This window comes from Quercus suber, unplaced genomic scaffold (assembly GCF_002906115.3).
Source record: "Quercus suber isolate HL8 unplaced genomic scaffold, Cork oak 2.0 scaffold_337, whole genome shotgun sequence".
Taxonomy (NCBI): domain Eukaryota; kingdom Viridiplantae; phylum Streptophyta; class Magnoliopsida; order Fagales; family Fagaceae; genus Quercus; species Quercus suber.
The window spans coordinates 635,903-661,427 of NW_027069789.1; the positions used below are offsets into that span (position 1 = coordinate 635,903).

The window sequence follows — 25,525 nt, forward strand, 5'->3', positions numbered from 1 at the left end:
TCTTAACCCAACAAAAACAACAGTTAGCAAAATAACCCTTGAGCTATCTACAGCATTAGACAGCAAGGTCTTTGCATTCTAGTGACAGTTCTGGACATCCCCATTAAGTGCATCAAAGCAGAGTTTTGCATCTCCTTCAATCACAATATGAAATCTTTATACAGCACACATGAACAACTTTTATATTCCACCAACACAACTGCCTCTTATATCTTTTCTAAGCGTAAATAAAGAACGGAGCCAACCTTGAATACAAACCACACAAAGGGGGGCAATGTTTATGTGATAACAGGTTGCCTTTTATTTTTATGCACATATTGCGGACACTTTTTTGGAAAAGGTCCAAGTGAGATTTTGTATATTTGTTAGTTACTACCTTGCCAAGGGTGTCTGTCCAGTATGCACATAGTTAATTCCATTAATTTGGTTTGAATTAGTCTCAAACCCCTCATGCCCTCGAGCCAATTCCATTGCCAAACATTGCTTTAACTCCATCACTACATAAGTCATGGTTGGCCATTCAATGGAAGTGGGAGATACACAAATCATTGCCACTTCTATTGCTTTCCAAACAGAATTAATATCGGGGTCTCCATCTAACCTTGGATCCACAATATTCTTAACATCCCCTATTTCAAGCATGGAACTAACCCAATTAATTAAATGAACTTTCTCAGGATTTATAGAAATTGCAGGTCGGCCTGTGATTATTTCCAATAGAACAACACCAAAGCTAAAAACATCACTCTTCTCATTCAACCAGTTTGATGCATAGTACCTGTAAGCCAAAGACATAACTCATTCTATACCAAACACAAAGAGAACCAGGTAACTAAATCATGTAATTCCATGGTTATGCTTAGTTTCGTGATTTAAATTCTATGACAATCTGTAAACTTAAAAATATTAGTATCTCTAACCAAAATGTGCGCTTAACCAATCTATCTTCTCTATTTACTTTGCTCAAACTGTTAGAATCTTGTTAAAAAAACTATAATACTAGGATCAAAGGAAAAAGAAAAGAAAAGAAATAAAAGGATTTAATAATAATGGGTGTTTTGGGGAGTTTAGGAATGGTTGTATATCACCAAAAATATCTTAGAATAACCACGTATAGTATTCAGGAGACTTTGAGTAATTGAGTTGATTGCTTTTAGGTTAAGTTTGGAGAATTCTACAGAAGTTTCAGAGTACTTGAGTATGCATTGTATGAGGTAAGTGAACTTTTCTGTAATTAGTATAAATGTTAGAAATAAATATTTCATTTATAAAAATTGCTAGTCTTTCTTGCAAAAATTGATTTAACAATTTGGAATATGAATTACTTAAGCTTTGTTTTGATTTTTATTTGATTAATAATATTTGAGCTTAAATATTAACCTTCCCTTGAGAAAGGCTTTTCATACTTGTAATTGTAAAAGTGAAAACTTATTTGCATGGCTAGCTTATTCATTGTGTACGTCGGTTAGAGGTATGACAACATGCCAGGCGAAAAAGAAAGAAATTTTAGTATCCATCAAAATTATGGAATGCAAATACTTTCTCAGGGTCAAGGTACCCTGGGGTGCCAACAACTTTTGTTGAGACTTGAGTTCCACCTTCGCCAGGGAAAACTCTAGACAAACCTAAATCAGCGAGTTTGGCCTGGAATTTTCATCCAATAAGATGTTTGTAGACTTCACATCCCGGTGAATAATTGGTGGCTTGCAGCCACTGTGCAAATACTCTAATCCTGGACAACTGAAACCCAATTTCAGAAACAATAGTTCAGTGGAGAGAGAGAGAGGTGAAATATGTACTTGCTTACCTTGTGCTGAGTCCATCGCTATTCTGAGTCTAGTTTCCCAGCTCAAGAAACTTGCATTTTTATCTGCATCCACAATATAAATAATGTAGTCATGACTCATGAAAGAAAAGTCGCTGAACTACGATGAATATTGTAAAGGAAAAAAAATATCCAACTATATATTTACAGTTTGATTAACTTGCAAGTTGGAAGAAACTTAATATTTTTATAGTCAACGATTTTTAGCATGATCAATACCTGATAGATGTAGTGCCAAGTTTCCGTTTGCCATATACTCATAGACTAGCCCCATATTGGTGATTTCATGGCAATATCCAACAAAAGAAGTTAGTTTTTGTGATGAACTCTAGTGAGAAAATTGGCATGTAGAGTAAGGTCACATCTTAGTTCATATGTATGATGTGAAATCAAAAGATGTAAAGTAAGTTTCTATACAAATAAGCAAAAGTGATCTCAAGTTTTATTTTTTGTTTTTTTAAAAGAAAAAATGGTTATTGTTAATATAAATTATAATATAATCATAAATACTCATAGAGGAGCCCCATATTGGTGTTTTCATGGAAATATCCAACAAAAAAAGTTTAGTTTTTGTGATGAATTCTTGTGAGAAATTGGACTGTAGAGTAAGGTCACATCTTAGTTCATATGTATGATGTGAAATCAAAAGAGATGTCATGTAAGTTTCTAATACAAATAAGGTCACATCTTAGTAAGGTCACATTCTAGTTCAAGTTTTTGTTTTTTGTTTTTTGTTTTTTTATTTTTTTATTTAAAAGAAAAAATCGTTATTGTTAGTATATATTAAAATATAATCATAAATCTTTAGATCATGATTTTGTAGAATATAATAGACTATCATGGTTTTGTAATACAATGGCCTACTATGTTTTTAGGGTTATCATTCTAAGTCTAATATGGTTTAGGGTTGTATTACAAAGAAAAAAAAATTACAAAACCATGATAACCCTAAAATAGACTATCATGGTTTTGTTACTAAGAAAAAAAAGAATTTTAATATTGACTTTTTGTTTCATTTAGTTCAATGTTTTAAGACTTTTTTAATTTTTTTTTTTTTTTTTAATATTCTTTGTATTTGATTCAATGTATCAAGATTTTTCATCCCTCATACATGCACACAAAACTTTTTACATTTTAATTCATTATTTTCACCTCTTGCACTTCTAACCCTTTATATATACCTATCTATAGCCCTTCACTTTATATCATGTCAAATATACACAGATAAAAAACAATGTCATTTATCTTCAATCTTTCGACGACACCTACCCAGCTCTAATCCTAACTCATATGAGTTGACTACATCCAAGGAGGGGGGGCTTGTATTTTATATTGAGTGATAATGGCAATTACAAATTTGATGTTAAGGTCAGATTGTGACTGTTTGGAATGTGTATTTGTTTTAGAATTAAAGAGAAAGAAATGCACATTGTATATCAACCTTTATTCTACAATATTCCTCCAATTTTTTTTTTAAAATATTATTTCTCATTACTTCAATTGAATAATTATAATAGATATGTTATGCAATTTATAAAGTCCCAGAACAATTTTGTTATAATAATTGTTATAATACATATACAACATTCTCCAAAACTATTTTACAAACAACATTACAACATTATAATGCACAGATAACTTACTAGTTCATTATAATAAATATACAACCGTTAGAACTTTTAGTTGTAGACTTAGGCCATGAGGATAAACTAAGCTAATTCTATTGCTTGTTCTTCTCCGTATAGCTTTCTTCTCCTACATCATTTTATTTTTTTTCTTTCTTTCTATTTCAGTATGGTACTAAAGCAACAATTTCTACTCCTCATCAACTTTTGTTGTCGATTCCTTGTCAACATTAGTGTTCACACTCAAGATCTAGTTGATCGGGATCCCATCTATACCTAGACTCCTTGTATATGCATTCAGGTCCTCTCACATTGTTGTTTAAGGATTGCAAACATCCTTATGGACCATTTCAATACTAATCATATGCTCCCTTGTGGATGCGTGCACCACTTTGTGCTCTAAAGACATCCTACATGTGTCTCACCTGTGAATGGAGCACTCTTGTGCCAGTTCCATCCTAGTGGCATGCTTGAGTTACTATCTAAGTTCCATATAGGTCCATGCTCCATAAAGTACACGTGTTGGAGAAAATTTTCCGCAGAGGTCTCTCCACATTTTTCATGTGCATCATGCTCTTCACAGATTTCTTTCTCTTTGACAACTTTTCAATATTTTCTTGGTGGGCTTCAATTCACTCGATCGGCCTTTACATTCTTTCCAAACTATACTTTTTTCAATATTACTCCCCTACCTTGAGCTTGAGGATAGGGATGGCCATGGGTAGAGTATGGATTAAGCATACCCATACCCTACCCAAAAAGTTTACTCATGGATGCCCGAATATCAATACCCATTAGTATTCATACCTGAATCTTACCCGGATATATTATCCATGGATATCCATACTCTACTCGAAACCCATTTAATATATATATTTTTTTTAAATCCAAAACATTTTAACTTAAAAACTAACCAAGAGCTTTATAACCCCTCCAAGTGTATTTTTTTCCCACTCTTTGGTCTATTATGGTGTATTTTTTCCACCTCATTGTTAAAAAAAAAATCCAAAAGTAAAATCAAAACACAAAATTTTCTGAGCAAGCAAACAAAGACTAAGAGAGAGAGAGAGAGAGAGAGAGAGACTGTTGAGAAGGTCGTAAACGATCGGAGATGCTTTCACGTATATCCTTTAGAAGGTCGTAAACGATCGGTGAAAGCATATCATTGTAAGATTTGAAATGAAAGGAGCTATCTCCCCAGTCAATCCGCTTGAGGATAAGTTCCTAATTGCATGAACAATAAATTGAGGTATGGAATCTGACTGAAAGGTTAGGATATATGATTCATTTAGAAGGCATAAACTTACAAGGATATGATGCCGGGTGGATCAAAATTACTGTAGCTGCAATTAAGACCGTCCCACGAGCAATCTCTAGGGCCACAAGGATCTCCTTGCCAGTTTCTCTTTATTCGATACATTGACTTGATATTCTTGATAGAATCAACTAGTTGTATCATAGGTGTCAAATGAGATGAAAGAAGTTACGAAAACTAATGTGGTGTAATGAACATTTGCAAAGCTACTTCAATGTGTAAATATCAATAATAATTCACGTGATAAGAACTTACCATCTTTTTGGTCTGTTTGTGCTTGTAAAAGCTGATTCACTGTGTAAATCTCGATAGCGTTGAGAAGGGGTGGAAGGGTTGAAGTCTCGGTTTTATTGATCCAAATCTGAAAATAAGTTTCATTGTCTGGTTTTGTTCTGTATGTTCGGCTGAATATTGTAGTAGCGGCCAAGTAACTTGGAGAAAGAGCTTCATACCACAACTTCCCATTCAGAAAGATGTTGAATTCTCTAGACTGGTTTGCTTGAAGCTTTTCAATTTCAGCAAAGTGCATGTAAAAATAATATTGGGAGGTTGCATTGTCGGGAGACCAATACAAGCCTATGGAATCATTTGTAGTTAATGGCGTGACTGCAGTACTCATGACAACTGATGGTAATTGGTAAGAGTTGTAGCTTGAATCAACCGTTTGAATGGTACTAATGTTTCTCCACAGACTTGCGCCAAAGGGTGACCATAGGCGGTCAATAACATCATCTTTGTACCTAATAGAAACGAATGTTATGTGAGCCCATTTTATTGAAAATGACTGCACTAAGTCTTACCAGAAGAATGCTAGATCTAAATGGCTTAACTGTAAGTTTGATTGACTAAGCCGCAATTCGCCCGATCAAAGAGCTCCAGCGATCCTGACTTAGGTATGTAGGTATCGTTCGGCAAAGGTCTTAGCTCTAATACTGATATGAAAGGTGTCCCATAGCCTGTGTTTACAAGACAAACATAGATGTCTTCTGATGAGGACAAATGAATAATTTCCTTGGATATTGTACTTGATGCATCTGACACTGCAACTGTACCCCACCTGTTTACTCCAAGATACAAATCAAATGTTGGGGTTTTGCCTTTGCCGTCATAGTTCCCATACATGAAACTCGCTCGGATTAAATAGTTCCTGTCTTTGCCTGGTGAAGGTCTTAAGGTGTAGCAGTTTTTGGCTCCTTCAGGAAAACTGCGGACAGTCCACAACTGTTGTTCAGGATTATTGCTCCTGTATTTGTCACACCCCAAACCCAAAAGAGTCCAAAGCGTGGGGAAGAACCATTAAGAACGAGAATGTAGGAGATTGATTTTGTTTTTTTTTTTTTTTTGTTTTTTTTTTCCTCCTCAACACATAATAAGAATAAATAACCATACTAAAATCTCATATTACAAGTCAGAGCTTTATAACACATTTACAAACAGATAACCCGAAACATGTGCCACCAAATAATACATGAATATATTTCCAAGTTCCAAATGGATAACACAAAACCACAATCCTTCTAGAATACACAACCTCAACAGAGAAGTTAGGCCTACAAACCTAAGGCTAACAACACTAAGTATCCAACCTCCAATAAAATTAACTATGGCCTCAATGAGTTTAGTAAGTTGAGTCACCAAACCAATCATAACATAACTCTCTCAAATAGCATAATGCTCCAATACCACCAATTAAACAAGCTCCATGCTCGGGGTGTAGCAAATTTATCTGAAAAACTTTGGAGAGTGGATAGCTAAAGCCCGTAAGTAGCATATTTAATGGGGGTGGGGGAAATGCAAGTTTCATCTTCAATAATAATAACATGACAAGAATCACTTAATAATGAAACACAAAGTTTCTCAAAGTAGAATACCATGAAACTATACATTATAATCTGTGAGCATCAACAATATAATTTCCAAAGCCATAATATCTAGTATAAGATAAATTATCACAAATCTACCATACTACCACATAGACGGTCAGGGGATCTACCCATTCACAACTGGCATGATGCCACTCTGGCCCCATGGACAGTAGCCTCACCCATACCCTCAAGGTTTTTCTCTCCTCCCATAGGGCAGCAGAGAGAGTGCGTCAAATAGGACGTCTCTTGCATGTGGTCTCTTGGCCCCATGGGCAGCAGCCTCACCCACACACAATCAAGGAACCTCTTCCCCCCATGGACAGCAGGGAAGAACGCGTCATCCAAAGTGAAAGGCACTGACTTGGATTTGATTCCATTGTCACAAAGACTATAGAAACCAAATCATGGGTGATCACCGGAAATCACACATGGCATGATGTTAAAACCACATAAAGCTCACAGTATACATTTCCTTTCAAATGTATAGTTTATAACCAGATAGTTTCAGAAAAACCTTAAATAATCTAACTTCCACAATATTTGTAAGGTTTTCAACTTCATTCTTGTCAAAAGATTTTCTAACAATTTCCCACATAACAAAACAAGATAAGCATCTTTAAATTTTATAATATACCATAAAATTTAAGATTTTCTTATCAAAGATTAAATAAAAGATGCTCATTTTCCATATCAACAATTCATACATTTCCCCAAATGCAATACCAAATATGATGCATTTTCATATATAATCATATATATATATATATATATATATATACATATATTAAGGTTACGACATAGTAGTTTTTAGGAAAATATAATTTCCATAGGTAATTTCCAAAAACGTGTCTAACCCAAAAACAACATTTATGTTATTTTTCAAAATCCCATTAAAAAGCTACTGACCTCGAAAGGCCAACCAATTTTACCTCAACCGGGCACCACAAAATCAACCAATCTAGTCACTAGGTCCATCACCAAGAATATCGGAACCTAGAAACATAATGATCAAACCTATCAATAACAAGGCTTTTCACAAAGTACCATCACACTTATCTCCATAAATCATAACAATACCCTAAAATAAAACCAAAGGCCCTAAAGTCTAGCTTGCCCGTCCTAAGACAAGTACCCTTCCTAAGCAAGAACCAAACAAGCATCCAAGAAACTCGTAGTGCTGACACAACCAAAACATTTTAAATTCACTACTGCAAAAGTGTGCATCATAAGATGATATAACATACTCATGAATCTCATTGAGTATTAAATAATATATTTAAGCCAAGAAGATAAGATCAACTGAGGTTTGGGATTAATTCCACAATTTCTCGGCATTTTCGTCTTGCTTTCATTTTCAGAACATAACAGGGCAGCCATTTGTAAAAATTGTTTGGTCAATGAAAATTATCCGATTAATTCAAAACTTTAAGGAACATTCCCCTATATGTATACAATATACCACAGAAAATTCAGCCCAAAACGATTTTTCTGTAATTTATTAAAAATCATGCTTTGCAGCTGACTCAAATCTGTCAAGAACAGATTTACAGTCCCAAAAGAAAAATCATTATAATTATTATACTAGCCAAAATGCTTTGAGACTTGAATCAGGTAAAAGATATGTGTATTAGCTTTCATTATAGCCATCTTAGGCTTCCAGATTCAATCTATGGAATCTATTATGAACTTTTAACTACAATGTGTGCAGAGTTTCTACAGAAAACAAATTCAGTATTAAGCATGTTCGAATGGTCTTTTGAACACCAAACTTCCTATCCCCTTTTGAGAAATATCATATGTACTTTATCCTCAACAAACCATTTTATCATTGGTACTATGCATAAACACCAGAATTTTAAGAAATTAACACAACAAGCAACCACAAAACAAAGTTCAGCAAAAATCATACAAAACCATAAACCGTACAAAACCAAAGGAAGCATCTCACACAACCCATATCTAAAGCTTGCATTACCCACTTTTTAAACATCATCAAGAAGAAATACCCATAACAAAATATTATCCCCACCCAAGAGATTGACTCTACACAAGCTTTAGACCATAACCAAAACAATAAGGAAGTAAATCCAAGAAAATTTCACCTTTACACCACTGTTTCAGCAACCCAAGGAGAACACTTGCTGCCTCCATTAAAATGGAGCGGTGCTAGTGTGGTTTAGGTCACTTTAAGTGGTGATAATGGGTGGTGGTAAGTAGAGGAAGCTTGCAAATGGTCGGCCATGGGGCGGAGAAACAAGAAGAGAAGAAGCTAGAGAACACAAGAAGAGGGAGAGAACGTGTGGATCCAAGGAAGGGGGCTGTGCTGATTGTGGACCATTAACTACAAATATCTTGAGCAGACATTTATCACTCTACCCTTAGGTTTCAGCACTTCCTTAATTTTCACCAAGCTCATTACCACAAATCACAAAAATGCTATTATATGCTTTAGATATTCACAAGACCTCTGCAATTACAATTAAACACCTTAAAGAAAAACTAGAATTCATATGAAATATTATTCACATCTAAAATTTGCTTAAGAAAAAGGCTTGGGGTGTTACAGTATTGGGGTAAAATATTCCCATTTGCACCTGTCTCTGTGAAGCTTGATTATGAAGTGTAATATATATCTGTTATTCCATCTTTACAGCTTGAGCCATCTGGTATCCCACAGTCGATGCTGATGAAGCCTGAAATAGAAAAGGGTTAGCACTATGGTTTGAGTGATACAATTGAAATATAGTGCTGCTCAAAATATTTAGATTGTCAAACCTAATTGATCCTGGGAATGAACGACGACTGTGAGGGCAAAAGCACCATGAAGTATTATTGCAAATAGAAAATGCTTCGCCATTTTCAGCACTTTAGATTCCATGGCGTTCCTTTACAGATTCCAATCCTATAAATAGTGCTTTGCTCCAAGTTGATAATCCGAAAGTCAATCCTATAAAGCATTTGAGCAACCGGGTCATTTTCTTCCGTGGCAAAGAATGATACACCATGGCACGAAGACAACCATTTCTTTACCCTCAAAAAATTCTTTCCTTTCGAATCAATTCGTTGGCATTGTCTCTAAAATACTTGAACTAGAAGTCCATGACAGTGAAGGCAATTTTTTTAGTATCTAGTCCATGGTGTTGACAGCCAAACAAATGCTAGGAGCTGTTTGAAAGTATAGACGGCTGAGTAAGAAAAGTTGTAGACTTTGTTTTCGGACTTCCACCCTTGATTGTTAAGACATGACCATCAAGATGTATAAATGAAATCCTAGATAATGTTTTCGAGGAATATTTTCCATTTAAAACAATCATGTTGCAGAAAGAATAGTATTTAAGAAGTAATAAAAATAGAAAATTGTACTTCAGTCCTTCCACTTGGCTAATTAGGTAAAAAAAAAAAATTTGATTTCAACTAGTCATATATGCTTTGAGAATTATTTAGTAATAGATGGAATAGCAACTTACACGGCATGAAATTATCGAATGTCAGCGTTTTGTTATATAATCCATATGGCCGGGCGCTATCATTCATTCAAAATATCCAATGGACCACAACTTAATTTGTTTGAAGTCTCGCTTACTCACAAAACTGACAGTTGCATATTTTTGAGTTCATAATTTAGTTGAAATTTTTTATTATTATTATATATTGCACATTCAAGTCTCTATTAGTATTAATAATGCCATTTTATAAGTATACCATCAATGATTCAAAAATCCAATGTGAACCCCAAGTTAGGCATTCAAATGCAACATTTATATTATGTTTAGAGAGTCCATTAAGACCATTACAGCTACAAAATTTTAACTCATAATAATGTGGTTACTTACAAAGCGGCAAAGCGCAATGATAAGTAAAAAAAGAGCAGCAGAAAATTACTGCAATTGGATGCTGAACCTTACCCAAAGAGATATTGCTGACTGCTTAGGGCATGGCTCGCATTCTGATTCGTGATATAGGTTTTGTTGCTATTTGACTCAATTGTAATTCCTTGGTGTGTAATCCAGATCATTCTTTTTAATTTTGATGTTAAATTTATGTAATCTCTTTTGGTAGCAATTTGAGAGATTGTAACGTTAGGGTTTATGTGTCAGGCTTAATTCAGGGGTTTTGATATTCCTACTTAATTTCTTAAAATTGATTATTTAAAAATTTATTTGAGACCTCTAATTGATTATTGAAACCCTCAATTTGACCATACTATTATTTCTGAATGATTTATTAAATAATTGGAATTTTAGGGTTAGGGTTCTACGCTAAATTAGGGATTTTAGTATTTTTGGCATTAAAACATTCAATTGAATGCACAAGAATGAAATTAGCCATGATTCTTGATCGAATCTATGATGCCTTCTCACAAGTCATATGTAGGACCCAGCCAATTTTAACAAAGATGTTAAATATCATACAATATTTCATACTTGTCTGTGTCTTTCTTGCTTAAGAATTTTGACATTATATTTTTTTCCAACTTCGCATTTGCAAAATATAAAATACGAAATCTTTATACAGCACACATGAACAATTTTTATATTCCATAGGGTTCTACGCTAAATTAGGGATTTTAGTATTTTTGGCATTAAAACATTCAATTGAATGCACAAGAATGAAATTAGCCATGATTCTTGATCGAATCTATGATGCCTTCTCACAAGTCATATGTAGGACCCAGCCAATTTTAACAAAGATGTTAAATATCATACAATATTTCATACTTGTCTGTGTCTTTCTTGCTTAAGAATTTTGACATTATATTTTTTTCCAACTTCGCATTTGCAAAATATAAAATACGAAATCTTTATACAGCACACATGAACAATTTTTATATTCCCCCCACACAACAACTGCCTTTTATTTCTTTTCTAAGCGTATATTGAAGGGATCCAACCTTGAATACAAACCACACAAAGAGGGGCAATGTGATGCACATATTGCGGACACTTTTTAAGAAAAGGTCCAAGTGGGATTCTGTATATTTGCTATAGTTACTACCTTGCCAAGGGAGTTTGTCCAGTATGCACATGGTTCATTCCAGTAATTTTGTCTGAATCAATCTCAAAACCCTCATGCTTCCGAGTCAATTCCATTACCAAACATTGCTTTAATTCCATAGCTACATAAGTCATGGTTGGCCTTTGGATGGAAGTGGGAGATACACAAACCATTGCCACTTCTAATGCTTTCCAAACAGAATTAACCTCGGACCCACAATATTCTTAACATCCCCTCTTTCAAGCATGGAATTAACCCATTAAATTACATGAATTTTCTCAGGATTTTTAGTTAGTGCAAGTCGGCCAAGCAAATCCTACTTCTATCACAAGCAGAGGTTCTGATAAACTGATTTGGGCCAGCTCACCTCAAGGCACCTTTGAATTAAGAAGCGCGTATAAACTTGCTATGGTATTTGAAGACAGCACTCCTTTCTCGGCCAGCTAGATTTGGAAAATGGATACACTCCCTAGGATCAAAACTTTCCTATGGATGTGTGCCCATAACAGTATTGGGGTTAAAGTTTGCCTTCAAAGAAGAGGTATTGCTAAAGAGACCATTTGCCCCCTCTGCTAGGGAGGTTCGGAGACAATCCTCCATGCATATTAAGTAGGTGTGGAATCAATTAGGGCATGAGGTGTCGAACCATTCCTTTTGGAGAAGTAGTTTGTTGGACTGGCTTTCCTTTAATGGGAAGCAATATAGCAGTTTGCTCAATTTGAGCCCCCCTTGGAAAATTGTATTTCCTTTTGCAATTTGGAATCTTTGGAAGAGCATAAACCGTTTTGTTTTTAGTAGGCAGAACCATAACCCAAACTTAGCTATGAGATTTTGAAACAATCGATGGAGTTTGTTCACTATGTGGCGGCTTCACCTAGGCAGCTGACCTGAAAGGTTGTAAAGAGAATTTGTTAGGAGAGACCACTTGCAGGTTGGATGAAACTTAATACTGACAGCACACCAATTGGTAACTCCGGTTTGGTGGGCTGTAGGGGTGTGATTAGAGATGACTGTGGGTGGTGGATTGTTGGTTTTAGCAGACGGATTGGCTTTACAAATAGTTTTGTTGCAGAATTCTGGGGTCTTAGGGAGGGCTTATGTTGTGTTGCAGACTTAATATATCTTTTCTTGTAATTGAATTAGATGCAAAATCTATAGTGGATGTTTTGGGTAATTCCTTATGTAAATAACATTGCTTCTCCTATTTTGGACGACTATAGGTTGCTGGTTTCCCGCATTCAACAGATTCAGATTAAGCATTGCTTCCGTTAAGTGAACCAGTTTGCTAATAGTCTTGCTAGGATGAGTTTTAGTTAAAAGACTGATTTTTCTTCTTTTGATAGTCCACCTGTGGACATAGTAAATGTGTTTGAGGATGACCTCAATGGGATGTATTCTAACAAGACGTGTCCTAAACTAATTGTAGCTCCTTAGTTTTTGTTTTAATGAATCGTCTTTCACCACAAAAAAAAAGGAAAGAAAAAAAAAAAAAAGGAGTATTTGAATATGCATTGTGTGGTAAGTGAACTTTTCCATAGCTAGTATAAAGTGGTTAGAAATAAATATTTTATTCAATAATTAGTGTTCTTTCTTGCAAAAAATCATTTAATAATTTGAGTTGCTTGATTTTAATAAAATAATTGCAATTAATTCCTTACTAAAATATTTTATAAAAAAAAAAATTTTATTAAATTGGCTTATTCAAAAATTCTGAACATTTCAAAATTGGATCAAGCATCTTGAGGATCGTGAAAACTTGAATGAAATCGTTCATTGAACTTGGACATTCCAAATGTGATATTGAATATGAAGTGAATAATATTGAATATATTTTGAAATCTAAAACACAATCTGACGATGCAATGGACTATGGCATTGGAGGTAAACATTGACTTAGAAGCTAGTTCGTTTTAGGATATATCTTGTGATGGAGTATTAATCTAACCCTAGTCATGGTTATAGAGTGTAACCATAGTTTCATAGATTGTTAGTATATGAACTTAGTGTATGAATTTTGGATTGAAAAAAAATATATTTACTGCCTCATTGACACAATTGTTATTGAAATGTTGCAAAGTCTATGACTTTTACACTGCTTTGGAAAATTGATTACATTTTCTTTTATACTTAACTCGGCTTGTTAGGAAATGGGATACTAACTAAATAAGCTCACTCCATTTCTTCCCTTTTTTGTTCAAATTGTGATGAATAACAATTAATTTTGGAGTAATGCTACATGCACAAATTATTTTATAATATTTTTACAAACTGCTGATATGACCAACTTTTTAATGTGTTTCATCTAGGTCTAACATTAATATCACTTTTTCATTTATCAATAATCATTCACCACATCAGCAGTTTGTAAATTTTTTTGTAAAATAGTTTGTATCTCTAGTATTATTCTTAATTTTAAGGCTCTTGCTGGGGTTGTAAGCATTATACGAAATTGTGAATTTTGTTATTTAGTATTTTATGAACTTGAGGTTTTGGATGTTTCTTTTTTCAAATATTTATAGATACTTTTGGCATATGAATTCTTTGAGCTTAGGTTTGGATTCTATATGATTAAATATTTATTTGAGGTTAAATATTACTCTTTAGATAGGTTTTATTTATTTATTTATTTTTGAATACAAGATAGAAATTCTACTCTAACCTAATTTAAGTGTATATATGTGTGAAGTTCCCTTCTAGAGACTTGAACTCCAGCCCTTACCCCCCACACACTACAAACACTTATACTTGTGGAATGACCACCCTATCAAGGGTGTGCAGTGATACTCTTTAGAAATGTTTTAAATACTCGTAATATGAAAACTTATTAATTGTGCAGACAGTTTCACGTGCGTACTCTCATTCATTGTGTTCAAGGTGTGACAAAAACATATCAAATGATAAATAAATAATATTAAATAAATAAATAATTTTAGCGACCTTCAAAATTAAGCAATGAAAATACTTACTCTGGGTCAAGGTACCCTGGGGTGCCGTGCCAACAACTTTTGTTCATACATGAGTGCCACCTACGTTGGGGATAGATCTAGACAGCCCTAAATCGGCTAGTTTATCTTGGAAATTTTCATCCAATAAGATGCTTATAGACTTAATGTCTCGATGTATAATTGGTGGTTTGCAACCATTGGGCAAATACTCTAATCCTTCACATTTGAAATTTCAACTTCAAAAGAGAGAGAGAGAGAGAGAGAGAGAGAGAGAGAGAGAGTTTGTATTGGCTGACCTTGTGCTGAGTCCATCGTTATTTTGAGTCTAGTTTCCCAACTCAAGAAACTTGAATTTTTATCTGCATCTACAGAATAAATCATTCGGCCATGACTCTTGGAAGAAAGTCGTTGAATCATGATGATTATTGTCAAGAAAAATAGATCCAACTAAATTATTAAAGTTTAATGAACTCACAATTAGGAAGAAAATTAATATTTTTATGGTCAAAGATTTTTAGGATGATCAATACCTGATAGATGTAGTGCCAAGTCTCCATTTTCCATATACTCATAGATGAGCCCCATATTGGAGTTTTCATGGCAATATCTAACAAAAGAAGTTAAGTTTTTGTGGTGAACTCTCGTAAGAAATTTGGCCGGTAAATTAAGGTCACATCTTAGTTCATATATGAAAGTTCAAATAGCGTTGAAAACACTATGAACGTTTAAACCCCCAAACAAACAAAATATCAAATCAAGCTATATATCAAACAATGTATGTGCGGAAAATGATTATAAGCTTATACCAGAATTGATAAACAATCTAAACCAATTAAAAACACATTCACAGCAGAAATTAAATGGCAAAAATTAAGGGAAGAGAGATGCAAATACAAGGACAACACAACGATGTGCTATCGAAGAGGAAACCGAAACTCTTAGCGTAAAACCTCTCCACCGCCCTCCAAGCGGTCACTAATCTACTAGAAAATGAAGTTGGGATACATGAATAGTAATAGACCCTCCAAGCCTAATCTACCCAAGTACCTAAGCCCTCCAACCTTCTTCCTCCAACGACACCGAACCTTTGTCTTTTCTAGCTTACCGGATTCCGCTATAGCCCATAGCATCAACCAATAGTCATTGGTCCATTCTTAACTGCTTCCCAAAGCACCAAATAGTCTTCTCACAAATATGGGTACGGTGAGAAAATGATTTGGGTAAGAACCTCTCAAGGATGTAACAATGGAGAGGGTGAGAGTAGAGGAATTTGAAGAGTCTCTACGTGAAGATTGTGGATGAATCAATCTTGTTTTTCTCTAGGGTTTTTCTCTCAAAATTCTCTCTGAAAGTTCTCTACATTTCGTGGGTATAAGGGGTATTTATACTTGGGTGAGAAAGGAATGCAAAGAGTCAATTTTTCCCAAACAATGTGGTCTGGCAGCTTGGCCTCGTGACTTGACTGAGTCGCAAGTTCAAGCCGTGAGATAACAGAATGGCTAGTCTGGACTTTTTGTCCTGTAGTGCTCCAGCTAGCGCGACTGTTCATCTTCTCGCACGCTTCACTCGTGTGCTGCATTTGGCTGCCAGTAGCGAGTCACCCGTGAATCCCAGCCTCGAATCCCTGCATCTTACACAAACTTGAGCATTTTTTCACACTCACTCACTCATTACCCTTACATGATTCCCACCTAAATACAGAGTTACTAATTGCTAAATTACAAGCAAATTTGGCATGGAATAAAACCAACAAGATGGTTGATTAAATTCAACCTTACAATATATATCATGTGAACTCAAAAGATGTCCTATATATAATTCTTGATAAAATTTGAGACCTTAAAAGCTGATATGGAAAAATATTACGAGGTCAACCGAAAATCAAATATATTCATTTACATATATTTTATAAATTATTTCTTTAGACTTAATTTTACTTAGTAATTTAGGCATACATGATTCTAAAAAAAAAGAAGGCAATACTTATGTTCTTCATTTTAGATATATTTTTAATTATTTCTCCAACTTGTATATCTATTTATTTTTTATTGTTTATATTATCCAACAGTTTGACTAGTGACTTACTCGTTAAACCAATGAACTAGTGATTCGGATTATAGACTGGGTTAATGTCTGGTCCAGATTAAATAACCATGTTGTCAAGATTTTTACCTTTTTCTTTTCTTGGTTGAAAACACTCTAATGGACCGTTTCAATGGACAAAATGGGCTTTTGCCCTTAATTTTTTTTTTATTTAGCAATTTGCCCCTATTTCGAAACTATATAGGGATATGCCACTGTTTCGATACTCGATTACCTTAAAATCGAGTTTCAATGAAATACTCGATCCGTAGAAAATCGAGTATGCCCAATCAAACATTAAAAAAAAAAAAAAAAAAAAATCATGGAACACGATTTTATGGAAATCGAGTATGCCCAATCAAACATTAAAAAAAAAAAAAAAAAAAAATCATGGAACACGATTTTATGGAAATCGAGTTTAAAAACGCCACCATAGGGCTTTAAAACGTCACTATAGGACTTAAAAAACGCCACTATAAGGCTCCCTAAACCTGTATGGGGCAATCAGACTTATTTTAAAAAAATATATCAGGAAAACGCCGCTATAGGACTTAAAAACGTCACTATAGGGCTTAAAAACGCCACTATAGGTCTCCCTGAATATGGAGCGATGATACTTATAAAAAAATTTTGCATGGAACTCGATTTCCTGAAACTCGAGTTCCATGCAAATTTTTTTTTTTTTTTTTTTAAAGTTTGATCGGGCATAACTCGATTTTCTATGAATCGAGTATTTCATTGAAACTCGATTTTAAGATAATCGAGTATCGAAAGATTGAAAACAGGGGCATATTCCTATATAGTTTCGAAATAGGGGTAAATTGCTAAATAAAGAAAAAAAAAATTTAAGGGCAAAAGGCTAGAATGTCCCCGTTTCAATCCTAATTATACATTGCCCTATAGTTGCTCGCTCTGCTTTATATTCTAAAGACACCTTTCACGTGTCTCACATGTGCTTAGAGCTAGCTCATGCGCCAATTTCTTCTTAGCGACATTCCTGGTTTGTTATCTGACATTCAAAAAGGTACTTGCTCCATAAAATACACATGTTGGAGATATCTTTTTGTGCTCTTACTATAAAGTCTTTCCATATTTCTCACTTCCATGGGTTTTTCCCACTTGGAAATATTTTTTAGGCGTTTCTTGGTTGGCTTCGATTCATTCAATTGATATTGAAGACTTTTATAGAATATTAGTTTGGCTTACCTCCAGTACGTTTTAAACTAGAAGTCTTTTTTCTTTTTCTTTTTAAATACACAATAGTAAGTGATAGTGGGTTTTAATCTCCACATTTTATTTATTTAATAGGTGATGTGACAATTTTTCATTAAAAAAATACTGAAAGTAAGCTAAACTCATAGAATATTACCATATATGACCTTAATTTTATAGAATACTATGGGCTACCATAGTCTTATAAAAGCATGAGCTACCGTGGTTTTAAGGTTTTTTTTTTTTTTTTTTCAATACTATGCCAAATATATTCTCATTTGCGTTCATAGTAATTCTCTTGCTTTCCCTCTCTCTCTAAAGGTGATTAATTCCAGCCTAGGACATAGGGCTATGGTGATTATCTTTCATCAAAATCAATTTATTTGTCACTCTCACACACAGTTAAGAATAGCTGTTACCTACCTCCAGGGGCAGAGCTATGTTGAAGGGTGGGCCCCCCCAAAATTTTGAAATATATATATATATAATGTTTGAATCTATCTTTTTTAACCCATTATGTGGCTATTAACAAGTCATTAACTCATTAAAAAAATCTTGTCACTAAAATTACACATGAAATGTGTTTTTAGTTGCCACATAATAGGTTAGAGCTAGATAGTTTCAAATATGTTTGGAGCCTAACTTATTCATCCAAGTTTTGAATCATTCATGTTTTTGAAAATTTCATTAGTTCAATTGAAATATTTTGTTACTTAGTTTAGTATAAAATTTGATAATTTGTATTTAAAATGAGAAATTTTAAGAATTTCACTATGAAAATGGAAAAAAATGAATTTTATTTTATGAAAGATCATCATCAAACATAATTTTGATTGGAAATACTATGCCTTTTTTTTTTTTTTGTTGGGTGTGTGTATATATATAACTTATCAAATAAAAAAAGTGTGTATATATAATAAAAAAAACATGTGTATGTATATATATATGTATGTATGTATGTATGTGGGGGTTGTCTTGATAAATATATTAGTGCGACAACTTGGCCCCCTCAAACAAAATTCCTAGCTCCACCCCTGCCTACCTCTGCTTGAAATTCCTTATACGCTTGAACTGATGATGGTGAAAGCATCTTCACAGCAACTTGAAAACCATCTAAGTAGCCATGATAAACTGTTCCAAAGCCTCCTTTCCCCGATAACACTTGCAAAATTGTTAATAATGCTGAGGTCCTGTGAGTATGTGAATTGCTGTTTTTTAGACTCTAACACCCAGGGCTGGCCCTAGGCCTAGGCCACTTAGGTCACCGCCTAGGGCTCCCTATTAGAGGAAGGCCCCAAATTTTGAGGCAAAAATTGATATATATTTTTTTAAAAATTGGAGATATAGGAAAAAAATATTAGTTTTATAATTTTCCTCTGCTTTCAAGAAGTCCCAAAGTATTGAGTAATGCTAGAGATAATACAACTTTAAATACATGGGTCTTATAAATAGAGTAATGCTATAATTTTAGAAACTATTTTATAACATTTTTATAAATTATTGTTGTAGCCAACTTCTTACTGGTTCTCATCTGGACCCACTGATAACATCACTTTTTTATTTGTCTATAATCATTCTTCAATTAATCATCAATTTGTAAAAGTTTTTGTAAAAGAATTTGTATCTCTAGCATTTTCCCTTATAAATATATGTGTCACTAATCGCAAGAAATAATTCAGATAGGAAAATGCTAGAAATATTATTAATTTTACTTGAAAATTTTACAAATTGATGTGACAATTAATATGATATGTGGACGTCAATAATCTATTAAATACATTTTTGAATTATTTTTTGTGATTAATGATACATGTTTGTAAGCCTCATGTTGTAAAATTTATAATCTCTCTAGCATTGTTTATTTAAATACTTGTTTATTATCTTCTTGAAGTGTCACTAATTGTATTCATTTCTACGTCGTTTGAAAGTTTTTTTTTAGTAAAATTTGTTATATCTTTAGCATTTTTCCCAAAAAAAAAAAGCATATTACAAAATAAAAGGAATAGATTTTTGTTATAAAAAATTATGATATTAAATACTAGTTAAATATTATTTAAGTGATAACAAAAAAGCCCAATTTAAATATATCGCCTTAAGCCTCCAAATTTGTTGGGCCGCCCTTGCTAACGCCCAACCTTGTTCATTGGATACAATGTTCACCTCCCCTGCAGGCACATCTACTAAGATCATGACAATTTGAAGCATATGATATCCTTGTAAAATCTAAACCGTTAAATCTTTTTGAAAAAATTCTACCTTTTTTCGTCCTTTTAAGTTGCCAGAAGAGAGCAAGCCCACATAATAAAAGGATGAAAAATCCAACCGCTGCTGCTGCTACTGGAACAACAATATTCTTTTTCTTTTTGCATGGACTCAACACACAAGGATTTGGATTTCCTCCAATACTAGCAAGATTTGGATTTCCTCCAACACTAGCATCAACAATGTATGTAAAACTTGAAACTGCAGCTGAGGCCTCTTAATCTATTATCTTATACAAACAGTAGCTATATGGAACTCTAAATGATGGCGCTAAAGTTTAGACATATATGATAGTACAACTTTTAAGGGAAAAAAAAAATAGAAATAAGGGAAAAATGAGGAAAACAGAAACAATGATAATTTTAAGAGTAAATAGCATACCTGAGCAAAAGTGATCCCTTATTTGATCTTTCAATGAGTTCCATGGGAATGGACCCTGAGAGGTTGTTATTTTGTAGGTTTCTGTGAAGAGAGAATAGGTATGATCTCTATATTCTTACTAAAAGAAACTCACAGTGTGAGTTGAATTCTGAGTAACTTACAGAACTCGCAAGAGTTGCAGCTGTGACAGAAAAATGGGAACAGTTCAATATAAGTTATTGTTTGATAGATCCCTGAAATAAACAAACTATCATGTTGAATATCAGTCATGAATAAAAAGGGTGCTATTCCGTTTCAATAAGCAAAAAATGGACACTTTCTGGTTCATATGAAATACATATAAATATTGTATCATTAATTGTGAGATTTGATATGAAAGGAGCTATGTTCCCGGTCAATCCACTTGAGGATAAGTTCCTAATTGCGTGATCAACAAATTGAAATTTGGAATAAATTAAAATATTAGGATATATACTTTATTTAGAAGGCATTAACTTACAAGGATATGATGCTGGGTGAATCAAAAGCATTGTAGCTGCAACTAAGACCATCCCACGAATAATCTTTAGGGGCACAAGGATCTCCCTGCCAGTTTCTCTTCATTCGATACATTGATTTGATATTCTTGATAGCATCAACTAATTATTTCATAGGTGTAAAATAAGAAATATGAAAGAAGTTAAAGAAACAAATGATGAAGTATTGATCATGTGGCGCTGAATTTTTTATGCGGTATAAACGTACCATCTTCTTGGTCTGTTTGTGCTTGTAAAAGCTGTTTCAATGTTTAAATCTCAATAGCATTGAGAATGGGCGGAAGGGTGGAAGTTTCAGTTTTATTTAACCAAAGCTTAAACTCTGCTCTAGTAGTTCCCGTTGTGCTGTATGCTGCAGTTGTGGATAAGTAGTAAGGGACCACAGGCTGAGTAAGCCACAAGTCTCCATTCAAAAAGACGTTAAACTCCCTAGTCTGGTTTGGTTGAAGCTTTTCAAGTTCAGCAAAGTGCAAGTAGATATATTGGGTCACAATGTTACCATTATCAGGTGTCCAAAAAAAGCCTGTGGAAGCATTTACATTTAATTTCGTGGCTGCATTGCTCATGACAGCTGATGGTACTTGGTATGCTTTGTTGCCTGAGTCATCCACTGTGAGATTGGTAAAAATGTTTTGTTTATTCGTTTAAACCCCTTAAACTAGATTGCTTAACCTAATATATTAAACAAGTGATTACTTAGATTAATTATTCAGATCTAGGTTAAACACAAATAAATCATATCATGCAAAACAGTAGAAAATAAATAACACTACGATATGATGACCCAGGAAAACTAATGAAAAGAATCATTTCAAAGTAAAAATTTGTGGAGGATTTGACCTAACTATTCTCAAGGTAAAGTAAATCCACTATAAGAGAATTGAAGTTTTTACAATCAGATTTAACCCTAAATCTATTTCTACCTCATGTAATAACTTATTGACATGACCACGTGCAAGTTTTGAATCCAGACTCTTTCTCTTCTCAGATTTACACCAACACAAGCCACCTTACTTGTGACTTTGAGATCTCATTCAAAGGTTTTAGATCACCATCAGTAATGATCTTGATGCAGCAACTATGTTCTACCAACACTTAATTGTAGATCTGGCTCTAGTAGATTCTTATGTAGTTAAAATGTACAAAACCTCTTAGATCTCACAAAGAGTAACACATAAGTCTTCCAAAAAATCTTCAAAACATGGCTAGGGTTTCCCTTTTATATGTAGAGAAGTTTAAATGAAACCCTATATGTTTTTGCGGGCTTGAACCTGTTTAAATATTCTGTAAAAAAAACTGGACTTGCTATTTTCGATCGGTCGAGTTTAATTCTCAATCAGTCGAGGAAGGAAGAACCTCACTTCCTTTTTTCACTTCCTTTTTTCTGCAATCAGCTGGACTTAAAATTTGAAGCCTATACTTTTAAGCATTGCCTTACACTTAGACTAGACATGTTTTGTTCTCGATTTGCCAACACAACAAAAATATGATTCTAAACATTTAAACCTAAATCTTTAGAGCCTAACATGTTTTTCCACTCAGGTGGGATGTAGGGTGACCATATGTGATCAAAAACATCATCTTTGTACCTGAAAAGAATATCATATCAGGCAACTTGATTGAAAATGATAGTACTAAGTATCTTACCGATAAGATAATGATTGAAAATGGCTTACCTGTAAGTTTTATTGGTTGGTGAACCACAATCCAACCGCCATACGAGGTCTAGTGATCTTGATTCAAATATATAAATATTTGATAGGTTCTAAGACTTTAGAAACTAAATGTATTAGAACTTCAATTTGTAATGTATTGGCAAATCATGATCAAAATTTAGAGTCTAGATTTAGGCTGCTCAAAATGTGTTTATTTGTAAAGTTGGAATTAAGTGATTGCAGGATTTATTGGTCTAAATCTGCAAGGCTTGATCGATCGAAAATTAGACTCGATTGATCGAACCTCATGCAGATTAATTTTCTACAAAATTTTTCAACTCAACCCAAGCTCGATTTGACGTGTAGGGTTTTATGTTTTACTCCAAGTATAAAAGGAAAAACCTTAGCTACGTTTTAGTAGTCTTTGATGTGCTGTGTGTTGAATCTCTTGTGACATCTAGAGGTGTTCACCTTCATATACACTTAGGGTTATCAAGATTAAGATTCATGTCAAGAACTTGGTGATCGCTTCAGTTGCTGCATAAAGAACTTAAAGAAGATCTGAAACTTTTGAGTGGAGTCTCAAAGTCACAAGTGGGAGTACTTGTGGTTGTAGTGGATCAAAGAAAGAAGTACTTCGTGAACTGGGAGCTGTCACGTGGTCATGGTAGTAAGTTTTCTACTCGATGTAGCAATAGGATGTTATCATATCGTGTGTTCTTTATTTTTTCGTATTATTTACATAATATGATTTGAATGTGTTAACCTAGATCTGAATAATTTATCTAAGTAATCACTTAGTTAAATAACTAGGTTAAACAACTTGTATTTTAAGGAGTCTAAAAACGTACAGTATTGTTGTACGAAACTCTACCAAAATCAATGATAGTGTCAACTCAAAATAATCGATCGATGTGGAGGAAAAGGTCTCTACACATTAAAAGGAAGTCACTCCTTATAAACACATCCTCATGCGCTTCCCTTGGTAATGTGGGATTCCATGGATTGCAAGACTCCCCTTTTGAGTCACTACAATTCACCCCCTTACATTAAATAGGGGCCACATTCCATGGATTGCAAGACCTCCCTTTGTGGGTCAATACAATTCAAACCCTTTGCAAGACCCCCCTTTTTGAGTCACTGCAATTCACCCCTTACATTAAAGGAAGGCCACTCTTTATTCAATAGATTACAAGACCCCTATTTTCGGGTCACTTCAATTCACCCCCTTATCAGCACATGCGTCCTTGTGTGTGGGGCCTACACTTCCGACTAGAGCATGGCTCTGATACCATTTGTAAAGATCTCGACCCTGAACTGTATAGATATTGTCTGTTTTGGGGCCCATATTCCTCACGGTTTTGTTTTCCTCCTAAAGGACACAATAGTGGGAGAAAAGGCCTCTACATATTAAAGGAAGGTCACTCCTTATACGAACATCTCCATGTGCTTTCCTAGGCAATGTGAGATTCCATGGAATGCAAAACCTCCCATTCTGGGTAACTACAATAGTCAATGGTCCCTTCACGACTCCCTCAACTCCACGGGATCACTAAGAAATTCTTCTTTCTGGCTACGAAGCTCACTAATGTGGCTATCTTAATTTCAACTCAAAATCCTTGCGCAAATTGATTGAGAGGCATGGCTCCTCTTTCAACGATTGGACCAACGTAGATGAGAATGTGGGTTTGGGGATTATGGCCATATATGTAGTTAGCAGTTGATATAGCAATGGGTTTTTTCTTAAGGTAAGTGAGAATATTTACACACAATGTCTATCCCTTTGAAATGTTCTGTATTTAGAATTTCTCTATGAATTTGAGGCTTTTGCTTTCATTTCTTGAGACTTTATTCTCTTCCTCATTTTTGTACATGACCTAACTTATGATTTTGTTCTTCTTCTTGACATTTATAAATTTGAACTCTTGTTATTGGCCCCTTGGAATATTTATATATTTTACATAATGACTGTGACTTTGTTTTTTTGAGAAACAAATAATGATTGTGACTATATTGTAGTCTTTGAATTGAAAATATTTAAATATAACTTTTTTATTTATATCACATGAATTATATCAGTGACACCCACACATATGTGACATTGTGTGTAAATTCTCACTAACCTTAAAAAAAAATCCCATTGCTATCTCAATTATGTGCCTAATTGCACAAATCAAAGCCCCAATTGCCATAGGTTAAAACTCTCTCAAAATAAATAAAGCCCCAATTTAACATACTAAATATAATTCCTAAAAACGACCTTATGTTTTTGTTTTTATAATAAAAATCCCCTTTTGTTATTATCTCAGGCATTTTTTATTATTTATTTATTTTTAGAATCCCATAACTCAGGCATAATCTAACAAAATTGGAGGCTCAAAAATTAAATTAGGAAGTTTAATTTCGCTCTTGAGCATTCAATTGAATGTTTGAAGGGTCAGAATACTAAAACCCCTAATTTAAAATAGAACCCTAACCCTAAAATTCCATTTATTTAATAAATCGTTTCAAAAATAATAATCATGTCAACTAAATTATGAATTCAAAATTTGCAAGTGACCGTTTTGTGACTATAAAAAATTAAGTTATAGTCCATTGGGTAATTTGATAACTGAGGTACCACATCATGAATGATGGCGTGACATCAAAGATATCACTTCATCCTGCCCTAACGATTAGAAAACAAAACGCTTTGGACCACTTTGAGTCTGTGATTGCTGAAATTTTCATGCCATTGCCATACTTCATTTGAAGTTTGTCAGGTTGCTATTCCATCTTCTTCTCAAAAAAAAAAAAAAAAAAAAAAAAAAAAAAAAAAAAAGATGCT

General features: G+C 33.9%; 1 long non-coding RNA gene and 2 pseudogenes across 1 annotated transcript; all 3 read right to left on the reverse strand.

Annotated features, from left to right (window-relative positions):
* Positions 1–372: 372 nt before the first annotated feature.
* On the reverse strand, positions 373–9,534 carry LOC136061242 (probable LRR receptor-like serine/threonine-protein kinase At1g05700; annotated as a pseudogene).
* On the reverse strand, positions 6,415–8,934 carry LOC136061648 (uncharacterized). The gene is made up of 3 exons (XR_010623486.1): positions 8,733–8,934; positions 7,537–7,623; positions 6,415–6,499 (listed from the first exon to the last, which is right to left on the reverse strand). It is a non-coding gene; the product is annotated as an uncharacterized LOC136061648 (long non-coding RNA).
* Positions 9,535–14,587: 5,053 nt separating the features above from the next.
* The window catches only part of LOC136061348 (probable LRR receptor-like serine/threonine-protein kinase PAM74), an 11,565-nt pseudogene continuing 627 nt past the window's right edge, over positions 14,588–25,525 (reverse strand).